Source organism: Sinohyriopsis cumingii, chromosome 2 (genome assembly GCF_028554795.1).
Source record: "Sinohyriopsis cumingii isolate HCF-2022 chromosome 2, ASM2855479v2, whole genome shotgun sequence".
Taxonomy (NCBI): domain Eukaryota; kingdom Metazoa; phylum Mollusca; class Bivalvia; order Unionida; family Unionidae; genus Sinohyriopsis; species Sinohyriopsis cumingii.
In genome coordinates, this window is record NC_142962.1 from 63,149,293 (window position 1) to 63,165,766 (window position 16,474).

At 34.7% G+C, this 16,474-nt stretch overlaps 1 protein-coding gene across 3 annotated transcripts in view; it reads right to left on the reverse strand.

The window, feature by feature from the left end:
- The window catches only part of LOC149805042 (uncharacterized), a 103,747-nt gene that overhangs the window by 71,448 nt on the left and 15,825 nt on the right, over window positions 1-16,474 (reverse strand). The window lies entirely within an intron of this gene.

Below are 16,474 nucleotides of genomic sequence, written 5' to 3' on the forward strand. Positions count from 1 at the left end.
TATTTTGCGCCCGGGGACGAACTATAAAATTGGCGCCCCAGCCCCCTCCCCGTTTAATCACATTTTTGAATATTACCCTTGTTTACTTATTATAATGTAACGTTGTAAGCCTCATTTTGGCGCCCCTGTACCTTGGCGCCCGGGGACATATGTACTCCCCTTCCCCCCCCCCGCTACGCCTCTGATTATACCTGCTGTATCAGTTGAGAAATATATTGAACAGATCAGGCCCCAATACTCTCGCTCTGAAAAACATTAAAATAATTATATGCAGAATATCGGTAGGTCTCCCTCTTGCCGAAAATGTCAGCACCATATATATTTTGCAAGTAATGTAATGGGTATAATAACACACACACACACACACACACACTTTTTTGGGAGTGGGGGGGGGGCAACGGACAGATGCCCCCATTTCCCCAAAAAAATAAAAAGTGTTTTATATTTGTGTATTTCCCCCTCAGATGTGTTCTACGTTTTATTAAAACAAAATTTTATATAAAAAATTTAGTTTTTAGAATTTTTGATGGGGTATTTATGTTTCCATAGTGTTATCTAAAGGGTTGTTCGTCCGAGTCTGGTTTCCCTCACCTTGCTCGAAGTTCATTCCCTTGAAATGTTTTGTAACCTTTGCTATATGTCGCCTAGGTCTCAGTGTTTGCTATATGTAATGGTGTTATATTGTGTGTATGCTATATTTTCTTTATGTTTGAGACAGCAAGTATAGATCAAATATCTTTCCCAGTTGTATTTCTTCCTTTATGATGTTATATTGTATCTTTTAATTTGTTTTATGGTTTTCTAATTTTGACGATGGAATGGTGTACTATTTAGACTTTGTTTAAAAAAAATAATTTCCTATTTTATTATTCGAGTGATAATATGTGTCGTTCCTCATAATAGTCTTTAAAGATGTTGATAGGTAGGTTACGCTCGATCCAAGGTTCACGCTTCTTTATTCTCTATGTGTTTTTCCTGGGTCGCGTTAGGCCTCCTTTATTTAGTTTATCTGATTATGCTTTATTGAAAGATCCAAACGTATTTATGAGACCACATTATTCTATAGTGGTCAACCATGCAGTGCGGGAGAAGTTAGTAGGGTTTTAAACTAAGTGTTATACAGTATGTATTTGTGTCTTTATTTTGTCTGTTTATGTTCTACATTGGGTGTTTTCAAAGACTCATGATGGGCCTATGCACTTCACTGAGCCCTGTGACTTAGCCCCATGATGTCATCGCCATTTACTTCCCCCTTATATTTTCCCTGTATCCCTTCCTATATATGTCTTTAGAATTTTCTTTCAGAGAAAGAAGAAAAAAAATTAAATTACAAAATTCTTTTATTTTTTTCTTTCTTCCTTTCTTCCCTTTTCTCTTTTAAAAAAAAAAGTTATATGGGTTTCTTTGAAATATTTGAAATAGAATTTGAAATTTTCTTTGAAATATGGCTGTTGTGGGGTGCGAGGAGGGGGTATGGGTATGGCATCAGCTCGCAATTGCGCTACGCGACCCTTCGGTCTGTAATACCTATTCCTCCCTCCCCCTCTCTCCCCCAATTCCAACATCAATTGCGTTATATCAACCTGACGGTAAGTATCTATTCGTCGTAAGACGTACTGAGTTCTTGTTGTGGTTAATATTCTTATTTTTACCACGTATCTTATTTAAAAATCTTTATCACCTGTCCACAGGATATCATCGTAGTTACTATATAGTCTATACATTTTAGAACGATTTTGTTTTCGTAGTCTAAATCTATGAATAAAATGTTATTTTTGTTATACTTATATTTTTTGCAAATTTTCATTATTAACTTTATCCTATTATGTTTAGATTTATCACATTGGACAATCGTATGTAGTTTGGTGAAGTTCGCTGTTTTACATAAAGGGCATTTCGGCATTATCCTCAGCATACGATGTTTGATTGTTTCTTCGCCTGTTAGCCAGGTGTTGTGCAGGTATTTAAAAATTATACTTTGTGTTTTGACAGATCTTATTTTCCCCAATTTTTCCAATTTTTTGTCCAATTTACCCCCTCAGTTGTCCTGCTCTACTCTACATTTTATATTTTTGGTTACCTCCTCCCTAATCCAAGCGTGACTTTTACTTATTAAATTTTGCATAAATCTGTTTTGTCTCTATATTTTAAAATTAGTTCTCATATGTTTGCGTGGCACTTCGATTTTTTTATATTAATTTGTTATTTTTGTATATCTCTGGTCGGTTTCTCAAGGTGAAGCCGAACCAGTAGATGTACGGTGCTTCTCACGCTGTAGCCGGGTCTGAGTGCATTTTTTTTTTAATCTATTGATTATGTTAGTTAATTATAGTAGTAGAGGGCTCGGCAACCCCAAGCCCCCTCTACTTTTGGCCCTATATAATGTCTCTTTTTTTACATGATGCATTTTATGATTCCATATATAATCTATTATTTCGTTGTCTGTTTTGTTTAAAATTGTATCATCCATATCTATGGATTTAATTATGTAGTTAATATTTGAGTATAAATAAGTCTTGGCCACTTGGGCCCGCTCCATGATAGGTAATGGCGCCATGGCCAGATTTTCACATTTTCTCTTATTTTATTGATAATATGTTCATAATTTTCTACAGCTTCTTTTTTTTATTGCCAAAGTAAACCCCTAGAGCCTTTACAGTGTCTCTCAGTAAGTGTGTGTGTGGGGGGGGGGGGCGATAATCCAGGGTGGTTGCCCCTCCAGTTAACTATTTTTAAGATTTCGTGCTTGTTGTGGTTTATTTTGGAACCCGACGCTTATAGCATTTCCCCTCTCTTATAAAGATGTTGCAATCATATGCATGTTAGAGCATTTTTTAATTCTTTTTTAGGTTTGGTATTTGTATGCCTTGTATAATCAGGGGCGGATTAAGGCTCACTGGTGCCCTAAGCACTGACAAATCTTGGCGCGCCCCTCTTTTCCACGTACACCTGAGAAGATAACCCTAGGGTGTACCATGATCAAGAAACAGAACATCATGATCAATTTGCACTAGTTGTATCAGTTTTTTTTACAAATCTTCATTCTTTTTTCTTTCTTTCTTTTCACCCTTTTCTCAACTTTGTGGTGCCCCCTTTGGCCCTGGTGTCCTATGCACGTGCTTAGTCTGCTTAATGGTTAATACGCCCCTGCTTGCACATCTGGGTTGTTTCTTATCGTGTGACGTAGGATTTATATTGCCATTACGTATTCTAGCATTGATAGTGGACATCCTTGTATCACTGATCGTTGTATTTCAAATTCTTTCGTGCATTTCCCGTTTAATTATCCCAGTGTGTAGGATTTTGGTCCATTTTGGAAATTGGGTCCGAAACCAAATTTTTTAAAAACATTCTTTATACAGTTTTGTTCAAATCAGTCGAAAGCTTTCTCCTGGTCGAAGAGTACCATAGCACTCATCATACCAGTTTCATTTATGTAGTTAATTATAGTTTTAATGTTTAAAATATTGTTTTGTATATCCCTCCCCCACAAGTTTGATTTACATTAATTATCTTGTTTATCCTACCCTTTACTGTATTTGTTAAAATCCTACTTAAAATCTTATAGTCCGTGTTTAAAAGTGATATAGGCCTCCAGTTTTTAATCTCGTCTCTATTCCCTTTCCCTTTGTATATAATTGTGATAACTCCCTCCCTCATAGATTTAGTCATTTTATTTTTACTTAAAACTATATTATTATACAAAGCGTTTAAGATCGGCGTCAGTTCACCGTGGAACTTTTGGTAGAATTCCACGATGAGTCCATCTTTCCCTGGTGACTTTTGTGAGTGTTGATATACTTTTTGTGATTTCTTCATCTGAGATGACATCATCACATTGGTCTCTATGTACTGCTGATGTCATCTCACAGTCGACATTTTTTAAGTAGCTGTCGATTGTGCTGAAGTATATGTTCTGTGTGGTGTGTGGTGTATAGTTCTTTATAATATTTGGAAATATTATTTAGGATATCTTCTTTTACAGTATGGGTTACATTGTTTATTTTGATATTGTTTAAAATTGTATCACCCCCTTTTCTAAATTCTTCTCGCTTATATACGTTTTTTGCCTCGTTGTAGATCTCTGTAAATTTTCCCGCCCTTATTATTCTCCCCTGATTTTCGTCTTCTTCAACGATTTTAATTTTGTCTGTCAATCGTTTTTTTTTTTCTTTCTCCATCGTCGTTTGTTGTTTTGCTTAGTTCTAATTTGAGTTCGTGTTTGTCTTTTTTTTCTGGGGTTTTTCCGCCCTCTATTTGAGTACTGAATATTTATACCTTTTATTTTGTTTTTTAAAACATCCCAATCAATTATTATATTAATATTTTCTTCATTTTTGACGGTTTAAATTTCTTTTTTTAATTATTATTTCGACATATTCTTTGTCATTTAAAATCTTATTATTTAGTTTCCATAGTCCTGACCCACATTTTTCTATTTTTTTCATTTTTAGGTCAATAGTGAGCATGAAATGGTCTGATAGCTTTTGGTTGGTTATTGCAGTATTAATATATATTAATGGATCATAAAAATTTCCGTAAAATTTATCAATCCTGCTAGACTGGTTTAATTTATAGTTACCCAGTTGAAATCTCCCCCTATGATTAGATTTTCCATCGAATATTGTTGTAGGTAGGTGTATAAGTTTTCTTTAAAATTAGTTTCTTATTTCTATTAGCTGGCATGTACACATTTATAATATGCCAATTAAACATTTTAACACGTAGCAACCGTCCCTTAAAAAATTCCCCCCTCCTCAAACCTTTCCCAGCTTTTTAAAAATATTATTGTTGCAACCAACTCTAATATCATTATTTGCAAAATTGTTGCATATCTTTATTGCGTTAAGTTTGTCTTCTACTAAAATTTCGAACTCTGGCTTAATTCTATAGTGTGTTTCTTGTATCATTATTACACCAAAGTTTGTTTCTTTGGCTACTTTGTCTGCTTTCGCTTTGTCTATCCCATTGCTGTTGATAGTAGCGATCCGGAAATTTGTTTCTTCCATTTTTGCTTTACTCCCAGGTGCCGCATCACTTTTATATAGAATTTAATTGTATATATTTCAGTTAAAGTTATTATATTCCATTTGTTTTTGTACACACACACCAGCACGCTCGACAAAGAGCGCTTGAGTAATATACAGTTTGATACATCCTACATGGTAGTGGGCAGGAATACATATATAGGTCGTTATCCTTCTCGACCGAAGTAGTAACATTGTTCCAATGCTAACACTCGACGTCCTCGATTTGTGCTTCATCGTATTTGCAGTCTATACACTTAAAGTTACAATGGAAAAGTGTACATGAACATATTTATACCATAGACAGAGCCTTGAAGTACTACTTTTTTCGGTCTAAAACTGTCCCAAAAAAAAAAGAAAAAAAAACCCAGCATGTAATAGTTCATTTCGATACAGTTGCACAGAGCATTTGACGTTCGTTTTGATGTCAATATATATTGATATCGATTAAGTGCGATTTGTTTTCAAAGCTGCTTTATTGCTGGTAGTGCTTCTGTTTTCAAGTTCGATATATAATATACCCATGGAGCAGTAGTAATACAGAAATCAGAACAACAACCATCATCATCATCATCGGGAGTATTATTATCGTATATGTTGGTCACATCGATGATCATTAATAAAAAGCGGTTGAAATATGAACAATATTCCATCTCTTCAAATAGCAAATAACTAAGCAAAGTGTGTGTGTGTGTGTGTGTGTGTGTGTGTAATTTTTAACGTAGCTTTAAAAAAAAATGCAATCATATCGCTACCATGTCTTCATTGTGACAGTTTATAATGATGTCTAGCAATGTGGCATCATGCCACAAACATACAGCATTTTGTCCCACCCAGTCACATTATCCTCACACCAATATCTTAATGATGGGCGCCAAAAGAGGCAGCTGCTAGTACCATTTTTATGTCTTTAGTGTGATTCGGCAGGGGTTTGAATCCGCGACCTCTCGCATCCAAGGCGGACGCTCTGTACAGACACTGCACCACCTGAGCGATCGCTTAGCAAAGAATGTACGATACTGTTTCCTGTTGTTCATAACAACTCGACCTGGAGACCCACCTGACGGAAAATGAAAGCGCATTATAACGTTATAATATACGAATCCGGAATTTTTTTTGATTATTATAATTTTCAAGAAAGTTAGTGCCTTTTAGCATTTGACAAAGTGTGCTTGCAGTTGCATACTAAGGGGAGGGGGAGTTTACAACATACTTCGATGCTGACTACTGATTTGAAGCATAAAATTAAAACTAAACAACAGCATAACATGTTTATATATCTTATTAAATACGTCTTCATTTGTCTTTCCGTGCGCCAAAATGCCTTCCTACACGAACATGTTCCATATAGGTAAATAAGTTGTACCAATCGTAAACAACCACCGATTTCGACATATATGATATCAATTTATAGGTTTCTCATCAGTTTAAATCAATCTGTGCAAAAAAAAAAAAAAAAAAAAAAAAAAATAATTAAAAAAAATGTGTGAAAATGAATAATAAAAAAGTTGCTATTTGCGACTCATTGTCGCTTGCGACTTTACCGATCTTCGTATCCTTGATGCTTCCATCCTTCCCGTTTAGGGATGGTAGCATCTACTTGGATGCTAATACTATAGATTTGAAGCATATAATTAAAGCTGTACAACAGTAAATAATATGTTTATGTATCTTCTTATTAAGTACGTCTTCATAATGTATGTTCGTGCGCCCAATGCCTTCCTCTACGAACGGTTTCGATATACACGAATAAGTCATACCAATAGTAAATAAACACCGATTTTGACAAATTTCATATTAATATATAGGTTTCTCATCTGTCTAACTCGATCTGTGCCAACAGACATGTGTGAACATGCAGAATACAAAAAAGTGTACTTTTTACTGAATATTGGGTTCGACTTTACTGATCTTCATATCCTTGCTACGTTCATATACCGTTCCCGTTCTGCGATGGTAGCACATACGTCCATGCTAATACTATAGATCTGAAGCATAGAATTAAAGCTGTACATAATTATAAAATATGTGTATGTATCTTATTAAGCACGTCTTTATCTGTCTTTCCGTGTGCCTACATCTGACCTATACGAAAGTTTTCCATATGGGCGAATAAGTCATACCAATCGCAAAGAACGATTTTGACACGTTTGATATCAGTTGATAAATTTTTATCAGTCTAAATAGATCTGTGCCAATATAAATGGGTGAAAATGCAAAATAGAAAAGTTGGTATTTTTCACTCAGTATCGCTTGCAACGTTACCGATCATCGTATCCTTGCTACGTCCATCTGCCATTCCCGTTTTGCGATCGTATCACATTTTTTCGATGCTAATTCTATAAACCTGACACATATAATAAAAGCTGTTCAACGGTAAATAATGTGTATGCGTCTTATGAAGTACGTCTTCATTTGTACGTCCTTGCGTTTAGTGCCTTCCTAACCGAATATTTTCCATATAGGCGAATAAGTCATACCAATCGCAAACAACCAACGATGTTGACAAGTTTGATATCAATTGATACGTTTCTCATGATTCTAAGTCGATCTCTGCCAATAGACATGTGTGAAAATGCAAAATAAAAAAGATTGTTCTTTTTACTGAATATCGGGTGCGACATTACCGATCTTCATATCCTTGGTACGTGAAACTACCATTGCCGTTTTGCGATTGTACCACATATTTCGATCCTAATACTACAAATTTGAAGAATATAATTAAAGCTGTACAACAGTAAATAATATGTGTGTGTATCTTATTAAGTACGTCTTCATTTGTCTGTCTTTTCTCCTAATGTCTTCTATACGATCGTTTAACAAACAGGTGAATAAGTCATTACAATAGTAATAAACACCGATTTAGCAAAATTTGATATCAATTGTTAGGTTTCTCGTCAGTCTAAATCGATATGTGCCAACAGAAATGTGTGAAAATGAAAATAAAATAGTTTGTATTTTTGACTCGATATCGGTTGCGACTTATACGTGCCTCTACCATTGCAGTTTGCCACGGTACCACATATTTCAATTTTAATATTATAGATCTCAAACATATAAGGAAAGCTATACAACAATATATAATATGTGTATGCATCTTATAAAGTACATCTTTGTGTGTCTGTATGTCCGCTCAATGTCTTCCTCAATGAGCGTTTTCCATATAGGCAAATAAGTTATAACATTAGTAATTTTTTAAAAACGCGATTTAGACGAATTTGATATCAATTGATAGGTTTCTCATCAGTCTAAATTGATCTGTGAAATATATAAATGTGTGAAAATGCAAGTAAAAAAGTTGATATTTTTTACTTGGTGTCGCTTGCGATATTACGGATCATCAACGGATCATCATATTCTATATTCTACCTACGTGCCTCTACCCTTGCCGCTTTGAGATGGTACCATATAATTCGATGATAATCATTTGAATGTTAGTGCTCCTAGATCTTTACAACACGAACGTTTATCTTAGAGTCGAATAAGTCATACCAATCGTAAGCACACACAGATTTTGACAAATCTGGTATTATTTGGTAGGTTTCTCATCAGTCTAAATTGATCTATGCCTACAGAAATGTGTGAAAATGCAACCTAGAAAAGTTTATATATTTTACCCAGTATCCTTTGCGACTTTACCATTACCAATCTTCATATCCTTGTTACGTGCCTCTAGTATTGCTGTTTTGCGATGGTATCACATACCTCGATGCTGATACTAGTGATATGAAGCATATACTTAAGCAATAAAACAGTAAAAATTATGTGTATGTATCTTATTAAGTACATCTTCATTTCTCTGTCCGTGCGCCTATATCCTTGCAACATGATCGTTTTCTATAAGGCTAAATATGTCATGTTAATCGTAAAAAAAGCTACAAAGATTTGGACCTATTTGATATCCAGTCATTGGTTTCTCATTAGTCTAAAACGACCCGTGTCAATATAAATGTGTGAAAATGCTACCTTGAAAGTTGCCTTTTTTGTCTCGGTATTGCTTGCGACTTACCGATCTTCATATCTTTGCTACCCGCTTCTACCCTTGCCGTTTTTTGATGGTTTGTATATAACCAAATAAGTCATGCCAATTGTAAAGAACCACCGATGTTAACACATTTGATATTAGTTTATAGGTTTCTCATCCTCCAAATCTTTCTGTTTTTAAGAAACGTTTTTCTAATTCAACTAACGGGTCATCACGCTAAAATTACGCTACTGACAAATGTCACCTTAATATCCTACATACTAAACTTAGACAAGCAGGTAGTCTCCTGAAATCCGACCTTTACATGGTGAATTTAGTTAACTCTTTCACGTGTGCATGTGCTTATGATAATGAAGAAGTTGAACGCTTTGTCTATTGCCCCTTACCTAATGCCAAAGATCCCAGCTCTTTCGCTCTACCTTTCAATACACTTCTTGGTTAAGTCTAGATTTATCATTGAAAAGTGACGTGACTACTCACCTACAATAAGATGTCTTTCTGCTTGTGTGATGACCCGTTAGTTAAATTAGAGAAACGTTTCTTAAAAATAGAAAGATTTGGAGGATTTCGGATATCATCAGGCAGAGAGTTCTAAAGACGAATCGTATATGGTAAAAGGTCGTGTGAAAATATAAAGTTTGGTTGAGATTGGTGTGATACTTTGAGAGTAACGTAGACGATAATTAGATGCCTCATATCTCCTTTGTGGAAGAAGTTCGTTTAAATAGTTAGGTACTTGAGTATTTATAATCGAATACATAATGCATAATCTCTTCCTTTTCCTTCGTTGTGCAAACCAAGCAGTTTCCGCATAAAGAGACTATCTAGAAGAATTAATGGGTATAGATCTGGAACGATCCGTGCATCTTCCATCTGATTTTCCCCCCTTTATTCTGATCTTTCCGAATCTTCAATAGAACAATTATCCCAGACTCCAGAAGTATATTCTAAGGTTGGACTTATGAATAGTGTATATAATTTAGCTGAAGTCAACAATTAGTCTGCATTTAGACGGTAGTGTTTTATCTCCTTTCTTATACATCGGTATGTCATACGCTAGCTTGCACTGTGTTAGGAACACGCTGGCTGGGAGTGATTTATTTAAATGTATTTGCAATGGAACATACATTTCTTCAACTATACTTGTACAAGTTTATTACTTATTGGATTGGTTCCAGCGGTTTTGTTTAGGTCAAGACTAGTTACTACATCTATAATTTCTTGTTTATATATAATGATGGCAGAAATAAAAGTTTCATTTCTAACTTCAAAATGCGGTAACTGTTTATCATAATTTTTTAAACGTGTAACATATCAAACTTCCGAGTTCAACAGGTCGCACTTCTCCTGATCACTTGTTGCAAATTTAGATGATCATTTCGTACGTTTCAGTGGAGGTAATAGGTTCCATGTCTTTGTAGAATGTACTTGTTATCTCATTATTTTCCAATAAGGTCGAGGATTTGATCCGATGGCAGGGGTTGAACCTGCATCCTTTCGGTCGCAGGTCTGAGACGCTAACCACTGAGCCAATGTTGCTCCTCTTAAGATTAATATACCCATATGATATTTTCCAGTATCATACGTAACTATATGATACGTTTAATAACACCCAGTAACTCAGCAAATGCCGGCATGACGACATATGAATTGAAGGTGTAATGACGAATGCAATTTAAAGTCAATTATGTAACCTATTTTTATGCTTTTTATTGAATATCATTTCTGTCATGTGATACACATAACATAATCTTACATTTAAGTTTATTTAAAATGAAATTTATGAAATTCGTTAAATAGTTTCAATCTTTTGCGACTCTCGTGAAAAGATCCTTCATTGCTGTTCATGTAATTTTACATGTCATTATATTTCTTTATTGATTTGCACTTTGGTTACAAAAGAGACAACTTTTGCAATTTAAAACTTATTTCATCTATACTACACTAGTATAGCTCATGAAATGAAGGCAGTTTACTTGGCCTCTAATTCATCTATAGGGAATGATACCTGCGGGAGACTGCTCTATCTGACCAGTGTGTAACTATGGAAACGGTAATTTAGTGACCTCTTCTCCAGCCTCGAGCTTTAGGTTAAGACTGAAATTCGCTGTCTTATGTAATGTTCTGTATCTGTAGTTTAAAGCTGGGAGAATTATACAAAGAGAATAGCAAGTAAACCCTTCTGTAAATGGAGCAAAATCGCACTTTTACACTGTAAAACTAATTTATCTTACAATCATTTATGAATAATTAAAAATTACTGAGTAGTAACTAAGAATATATAAATTCTTTAGATGGAGACCCAAATTTCATTTTTTAAATTATCGTATTTTTTATGTTTACTTTCCAGATACATTTTTAAAAAAATTCTCAAGAAAATATGAAATCTGACAAAAGATAACGAAAGTCTTATTATTTTGATTTTTTGTAAAGAGCAAAGAAAGAAAACTATTAATGACATAAGCTTTCATCATGACATATACACACTAGCCTCCACAGAAGTACCTTTATGACAGTACGGTTAAAATAGAAATAAATATGCATATACAGTTGTAAACTTTCCCGATTTATGACTAAACATTTATACTGTGATAGGGTATTCTTAGTAAGTAAAATGTGTATTATACAATGAATGAATAGGAGGTATTCGATGAATGGACTGCACGCATTTCAGGTGCAGTGGCTACTCAAGATTATTTACTGATGCACAAACTAGTTATAGTTGTCATACTGGTTGTCATTCCAGGGATACTGACAGTCAGTGATTTCCACCTTGTAAAATCTTTCCTCTAGGGCGGACAATAATAATAGTTTCTGAAGCTGATTTTATTAGCAATGGTTTGCAAAATAACAACAAATATCCTTGTGTTTTATCAACTCATTATGGTTCCGCTGCTTTGGTAGAACAAAAAGGAATGTTCTTTATTGTTTTATGAATTTTATGCCCTGTGACAATGGCCAACATTTTGTAGGTCACGATCACTTTGGCATAAACTTATTTTATGCATGGCAGTTGGAAACTACGAAAATCTTCTTAGAGGCGAGCTGTATAATCGGCAGTTACATTGTTATTCTGAAAGAGTTCTGATAACTAAATAAATAAGTAAATAAATAAAAACACCATCTTTTATCATTAAAAGTTGCCAAGTGTTGTTTATACATTGTACGTGGCGTAATTCGTAAGTTTACTCGGCATATTTTCAACTCGGTAACGCCTGGTAACGGTCATACTTTTACCTAAATATGTGGGTCCTTTGAGAGCATCGTAAATGTATGGAGGAAAAGAAATAATTGTATTTTATGCTCATCTCAAAAGATTTGTTTGTATTTCTGCGAAATAGTCATGCCTAACCAGATAATAGCACAGACCCCCCCCCATTGTAACTACAAAGCCTTGAGCAAGTGCGAAGTTACCAGTTAATTTTATTGTTTGTTTCTATTTTTCAAGTTGTCTTCGTGTGTGCGCGCGTAAATTGAAAGCTTGTTATTACCAGTCAATATCGTCAATCATATTTGCTCCATTATTCCATGCAGATAATAAAGGAACTAATTTTGTGTTGAATTTGTGCCCCCCCCCCCCCCATCCCACCCCGCCCCGGCACGGTACAATAAACAAACACTTGATTGAAAATAAAATAAAAGAAACTAACCTTGCATTGTTATAATGTATTCCTTCTTTTTTCATCATGCGAAATTTACAGAACAAAATATATCAACGAACTCCGTAAATGTAGCGGATGCCGGCATGCGTATGCATCCTTACTGTGTGTGTATCGCTAATGTCAGATAAAAAAAATATCGCAAAAGAGACGAAAATATCACCAGATTGCTTGAAGGCGCCTGCCATTCACGCATGATAAGTTTCAAGGTGCAAACGGACCAAGATTATATTGTATCCAGGTTAACTATACGACGATATCTCGCAAATAAAAAAAAAAATCATTATTTTAAAGAACATACAATGTGAGTGCAAATGATAATCTTTCGCAGGTATGAGTTACGAAAGTATCATGGGGGGGGGGGCACCAGACAGATGACCCCCACCACATAAAAAATAAAGTGTTTTCATGTACTCTTGTATACCCCAAGATGTGTGTGCTTGTTTAAAGTTTAAAAAAGGAATTTTGATCAAACTTTTAGTTTATAATTAGTCCTAGTGTTTTCTAAAGGGTAGTAGTCTGAAACATGGGTCTTATTCCCATTTTCAGATTTCATATCCTTGATTTTTAGTGATCTTTGTCAAGAATTTTCTATGTTCCGTGTATGCTATGTGTATCAATGCTATGGTGTGTGTATGCTATATAGTCTGTGTGTAGGGACAGCAATACTATGTCAAATTTGTCTCTGTTGTCTTAATATATATTTTTCTATGGACTTTTCAAATTTATTTGTTTGTCCTGGTATAAATTTAGTTGCTTTTGAATTAATTTGCAATTTAGAATTCCGGCGAGATGAACGGTATACTACCATTTGAAATTAAAATAAAACCTTTTGTTTTATGTGATTGACTATGGTGTGGTGTTTCTCACATTAAAGTCTATTTTCAAAATGAGGTAGGCTGTATTCGAGTCAGGGTCCGCACTTTCTTTCTTTATTTATTTGTGTTTCTCCCGATTCGAGTTAGGCCTCCTCTCTAGTATTTAATTTATAATGTAAAAGAAGTAAATATCCAACCCAAAACCCCTTAGGAAGCTTTATACATTTACTGGTTTGGTTTTAGCATGAAAAACATAAGTGACATCTACAAAAATAATAAACTGGTAAAAAGACTAGAAACAACAAGGACCTTTAGAAGTATAAAGGAACTTTTATGTAAATATAGGGAAAATGAGGAACTTTGGGGAATTGAAACTAAGGAAACATATAATTGGATAAGGGAAAATTTAACCTCTAAAATTAAAAATAAAGTAGAGGAGGAAATATCTCGGTTAATTGGGACAGACCTTAGAGGTACTGGACCAACATCAGCTCTCCAAAAATACAAAGCTTGATATTCAAATATCTACACGACATATGCATACATGTAAATTATCTCATGTGCAAATGTGCGAACTTCACAAAATATCATGCGATGGCACAGTGCGAGTTTAGGAAACAAGACAGGATACAATTAATTATGGAGATATCCAAGAAATAAAAATACAGAAGAAACCAAGTTTTATATCAAGACGGCAACTTTAACAAAACTTTAATAGGAAAAATAACAGATAACATAACTAAAACCATGATGGCGTGTGACCAAGTCATAAACATAAAAAAAATGAATAGGCAAATTTTTTTGTAATCCTTTCAAATTAATTAGAAAAAAGAACTTCTAGGAAGATTTGTGAATGGGAGGGACGGGGCTGCAAAGGGTGAAAAGAAGGGGAGGGAGATGGGGCAATGGATAATCTCCCCTTAAAGGGGACCATCACAAAGTGAACCCTTGCCCTCATACCCCCACCCCGGATTGGAATCTGCTGTAGCCGCCACCCTTTTAGATTCTTATAAATTTTCCTAAACAGCTTCAGTTTCTTTTTATTATCCATTACAATTAAAATTAAATAATTAAATAGACTTTAATGATATTACGTAAACTATCACAAATCCTAATTATCGGGACAGAGAAACTATATGGGAAAAGAACGAGATAATGACGTCATGGGGCTATGAAAGAGTCGGGAAAAACACCTCATATAGGAAACTTTACATACATACACGAAAACAAAGGATCTAATAAGTCTCTCTTCTAATTCTATTTGCTCAAAATGTGCAGCTCTCGCACTGCACGGTAAATCCCCACTGTGTGTGTGTATGTGTGTGTGTGTGTGTGTGTGTGTGTGTGTGGGAAGAACAACCATTTTTAGAGATTTTGGCAGAAATCCAATAAATAATTTGAGACGGCCTAACTCTAGGTGGGAGAAATACAAGCAAATAAAAAAGTCTATGGACTCCAACTCGAGTACAGCGGATTTCAATTTACAAATCCAATATGTGAATAATGACATAATATATTTGCACACAGAACACATTAAGTTTTTTTTTCTTAATTAAATTATAATACACCGTTACTTAGCCAAAATTCAAAAATATATTAAATAAATAAAAATAAACCTTTTCTTGATCCGATTATAAGGTCCTAAGATTACTGGGGAGATTTGGGAAAAAATAAAGGCTATCCCAACATGGAAGCAAAATATAGCATACACAAACTATAGCATATATATATATAGCACACACGGGATATAGGCGACCTCTAGCCAAGGTCAACCAAGAGTATAGGGAAGGGATTTCAAGTCAGGTGATGGAAAGATGGAAACCTATTCGGAAAAACAACCCTATAGATAAAACTAGGTTTTAAAAGAAATACCCCGTTAAAAAGGAGAATTAAATTTTTTTGACCTAAATTCTTTTGCATAATATAAAACATACAACACATGGGGGGGGGGGGATAAATACACATAAAACACTGTAATTTTTTGGAAAAGTGGGGTGGGGGGTCTGTCTGGTGCCGGCCCCCCCCCCCCAGTACTTCGTCTTGTGGGGATAAATGTACGTCATTTCCTGCTGGCGTCCTCTATAGGTGGAAAATCGTATCTAAGTAACAGTGATGTATACTTTTATTTCGAGAAATTAAATTATTTTTTCTGTACACTTTATAGGTTTTTTTTGGTTCTTTTTGTTCAAGTATAACTACTTTTAATCATGTTATGCAAATCTGATGTATAAAGAAAAATGTTGGTGCATGGCCGGTAACTTTTATACGTCATGGCAACGGAAAATAAATTCCGCGCATGCGCATTTTGTGTGGGAGCACCAAAAAAAACCCCACACAAAAACAAGCAATTTACTAAAACAAGCCATTACGTGAGAACTTGGCCTGAAAAGAGCAAATATAGGTACTATAAAATATTGCTAGTCTCGGATTTGACAAGCCTTAGTTTTTTATGCTGATGAAACATTTTTCAGTAGAATTTTTTTTCCTACAGTTTAAATGCCTAATTTTACTGTTTATAATCATACATGTTCAAATGTACTGGTCACATATAACAATATCGTCGAAATATTAACTGATACCATGCTGGATTTATATAGAATGTCTAAATAATCATAAAACTAAAGGTGTAATTGATTATAACCAATATATATTTTTTGCAATAACAAGATAATGAGATCCGAACATTGACCAAACAGTACTTAGAGAAATTCAATATCGATTAGTTCATCCTCAACCTCCAACTGATATACTTTATTGCAAGGGGTAAATGGTACCGTATTGAAAGACGTGTTAGGATAAAAGATACCGTTGTTAAAGAATATCCTGACCGACTGAGATCTTAACATCGTACATCATAGCTGCAAACAGTGCAAGCCAATATACAAATTTGCATTATGCTCACGCAAGAAATATTGTATCAACCAAATGGGTTTCTTGACCGAGCGATGTCAAGCCCTTGCGCGAATCCCGCTACGAGTCATAGGT